Consider the following 3938-nt stretch of genomic DNA (forward strand, 5'->3'; position numbering starts at 1 on the left):
TTCTTGCTTCTGATTTTAGGGAAAAAGTATTCAGTCTTTCAACACTGTGTATTATAAGTATAGGTTTTTCATGTATCAGTTGAAGTTCTGTTCCTAGTTTGCTGAGAGTTTTAAACATGAATGCATTTTGATTTTTGTTGGATGCTTTTTCTGCATTTTGTGAGATAATTGGATTTATCCCTTTTCTGTTAATATTGTGAATTACATTCATTGGTTTTCCAGTGTTAAACCTTTCATTTCTGGGATGAACTCCATTTGATCATTGACATTTTACTCTTTTTACATATTGTCCAATTTAATTTTGCCTGAGATGCCAATTATTTCATTAAGTTGGGTGCAGATCACTTAGGATTTCATCTATCATTGATGATGTTCAAAGAAGTAGTAAGATGCAAGATATAAGGCAGAAGAGATGTTCCTCTAAAAGTGAGAGTAAGGGCTTCCCTAATGGTCCAGGGGTGAAGAATCTGCCTGCCAATGCAGGGGACACAGGTTTGATCCCTGGTCCAGGAAGGTTCCACATGCCGCAGGGCAACTAAGTCTGTGTGTCACAACTCCAGAGCCTGAGTTCTAGAGCCAGAGCTTAAAGCAGCAGGAGAAGCCTCTGCAGTGAGAAGCCTGTGCACCTCTAGAAAGCAGCTCCTGCTCACCACTAGAGAAAGCCTGTGTGCAGCAGTAACGACCCAGTAGACCCAGAAATACATAAATAAATAGCTTAAAAAAATCTCAGGCAACTCTGTTGGCCTGGACTTGCATTCCAAACCAACAAACAGAACTGAAAAAACCATCAAGGACAGTGGGTCATGTGTTTTATTGCCATAGTATTAACTGACCCAAATCCAGAGCTTTCTGTTTTATAGAGAAGCTTTTAGAAATGTGGGAAACTTCATGGTGAATATAATCTCATAAGCCTTTTTCTTCCTTATTTTCTTGTGGAAGTTGTCAATTTATATTCCTGCTCATGAGCTAGAGAAAGCTTCACAAATGGACTTCAGTTATTCTACCTGCCTTGAGAGCTGACAAATGCAATAACCTAGATATGTTACCTAGGCTCTACAATCCAATATCAAGGCCTTTCTTCCCAATAGAATTTAAGTAATGTAAACAACAAAAAAGGGGCATGAGGGAATGGAAATGTACAGAGCAAAGTTCTTAGGAGTATATCAGTTCTGAGTGATGATCCAAGGGTTATGCTTCTGGTGCCTTTGAGGATTATTCTGCATTGTGCAATCAGAGCCTGTAACTGTAAAATAATCTTTAACATTGCCATTTAATTTGTCATAGTGGAATACTTCTCCGGTAAAAGGTAAAGTTCTCACCAAAGCCTCCAGAGCAAATGTGTTGGGAGCACTTAAAATATATACAATGAAAAAAATTCTTTTAAATCTACACTGAACTGTGTGCACACCTTTTTTTGAGATTATCATAGTCTTTTCCCAAGGCCCTCCAGATTCTTCTAGTGCCCCATACTGTGTCCACTTACAGAGAGGGATTGCCACCCCAAATATTAATCCAGAAGGCATCTTGCAGTAAAAAATCAGCATGAACACTTCTCTGTAGGAGGCTCAGTACTTCTGTTCTTGTTTGAAGACTTCTTGAAAGCAAGATCTGCACACTGCTCAGTGATTGGTACATTGTAGGGCTCAGGAAATGTTTGCTGAGAGAAGGAATGGACAGGGGCTTCTCTGGTGGTCTGGTGACTAAGTCTCTGAGTTCCCAATGCAGGTGGCTTTGGTTCATTCCCTAGTCAGGGAACTAGATCCCACATGCCACAACTAAGAGTTTGCTTGCTGCTGCTAAAGATCCTACATGCCACATCTAGGATTGAAGATCCCGCATGGGGCCTCTAAGACCCAGCACAGCCAAATAAATAAATAAAGTATATTTTTTAAAAAGTATGGACGTTTCCATGAAACAATGTGTTTGCTAATTTATTCAGAAGTTGCGATGCTGGAAATCCTAAAACTATAGATACAGTCCAGTTTCTGGATTATAGATTTTTAATAGCTGAGGAATATGAACTCTATTTTTTAGAACAATTTATTGAATTTTGACTGTGCTGGATCTTGATTGCTTTGTGAGGGCCTTTCTCTAGTCACAGTGAGCCCGTGAGCCAGGGCTAATTCTTCTTTGAGGTGCAGGGGCTTCTCACTGCAGTTTCTTTTCTTGTTGTGGAGCACAGTCTCTAGGCATGCAGGCTTCAGTAGTTGAGGCTCGTGGGCTCTAGAGCGTGGGCTCAATAGTTGTGCTACATGGGTTTCTGCAGCGTGTGGGATCTTCCCAGACCAGGGAATGAACCCATGTCTCCTGCACTGATAGGTGGATTCTTTACCACGGGAGATGCGGGGGTGAGGGACCCAAATGGGTGTGGCCAGAAACACAGAGGAAATCCCTGCACGGAGGAATAAGCCAAGCGAGCGTTCTGATCCAAATGCCAAATTCGTCTGTAAATAGGAAATCTCTTTTTTTTTTTCCGGAATATGCAAGCAAATTAAAAATCATCCTTTATGCACAGCCGGATTTCAGAACAGATGTGTGCTCTGCTGCTCAGCTTTCAATTTGCAGGCCATGGCAACAGGCCAGCTCTATATGTAAGTGGAATAGGAAACCGCCCACACGCCAGAATTCTCTATAGCAACAACATGAGAGTTAGCGATTTGAGGCACGAGGCGTTCTTCTATTCCCCCGTCCTTTCTGGCTACTCACTGGTGCTTGAAATACATTGAACAAGGGACAAGGGCTTTGAATCACCAGTTGGAGAAACACTTCCTAGTGGCTACTCCCCATGGCTCTGGTATCATTCTGTATATTTTAATCCTAGTCCTTATCAGAGTGTACAGCCCCGGAGTGTGAGTTATATTTCTGTATTCCCAGGATCCAGCACAGTGTCAATCCTAAGATAAGTTGATTATTAAATATTTGTTGAGTGAATGGAAGTTACACTTAGGTGTTTTTTTTTTTTAGGATTTATTTATTTTTGACCATGCTGGGTCTCCGTTGCTGTGAGGGCTTTTCTCTAGTTGTGGCAAGTGAGGGTTACTCTTCTCTAGCTGTGATGTGCAGGCTTGTCATTGCGGTGGCTTCTCTTGTTGTGGAGCAAGGGCTCTAGGGTGTGCAGGCTTCAGGCGACGCGGTTCCCAGCTCTAGAGCGCAGGCTCAGTAGTTGTGGCACACAAGCTTAGTTGCCCTGAGGCCTGTGGGATCTTCCTGGATCTGGGATTGGACCCATGTCCCCTGCATTGACAGGTGATTCCTAACCACTAGGCCACTAGGGAAGACCCTACACTTAGGTTTGTTGTTGTTTTTCAGTAGCTAAGTTGTATCTGACTCTGCGACCCCGTGGACTGTAGCACGCCAAGTTTCCCTGTCCCTCACTATCTCCTGAAGTTTGCACGAACTCATGTCCATTGAGTCAGTGATGCCGTCCGACCATCTCGTCCTCTTCTCCCCTTGCCATCAATCTTCCCTAGCATCAAGGGCTTTTCTAGTGAGCCGGTTCTTAGCATAAATGACTAGTATCAGAACTTTTGCTGATTCCTGGTTTCTAAATGGTCTGGGTGAGGAAGGGACTCCAGGAGAGGAGGAAGGAACCAGAAGGAGGAAGCTGAGAAGACTCAAGCAAACTTTATCTCCTTCATAATTTTCCTTGCGGCCTACCCCAGCTTGGCTGGCTGAGAGTGGGGCCGCCTCAGCGACATGGGAAAAAACTTATACTTTTGTTCTTGTGCAAATTGAAATGTGATGGGTCCAAGTCATTATGAATGTTTCCTCTGGTGCCCAAAGTGCACAGCATGCTACCTAGAACTGTAATCCTAAGACAACAGGGAAGTCCTCTCTTGGACATTGAGTCTTAGAGTTGTACATTTATTCATCTGTGGGCAGATTTTTTTCTTCTGGTTTTAGGGTTTGATGCTAATATCTGTTCACATCACTAACTT

Source organism: Odocoileus virginianus, chromosome 29 (genome assembly GCF_023699985.2).
Source record: "Odocoileus virginianus isolate 20LAN1187 ecotype Illinois chromosome 29, Ovbor_1.2, whole genome shotgun sequence".
Taxonomy (NCBI): Eukaryota; Metazoa; Chordata; class Mammalia; order Artiodactyla; family Cervidae; genus Odocoileus; species Odocoileus virginianus.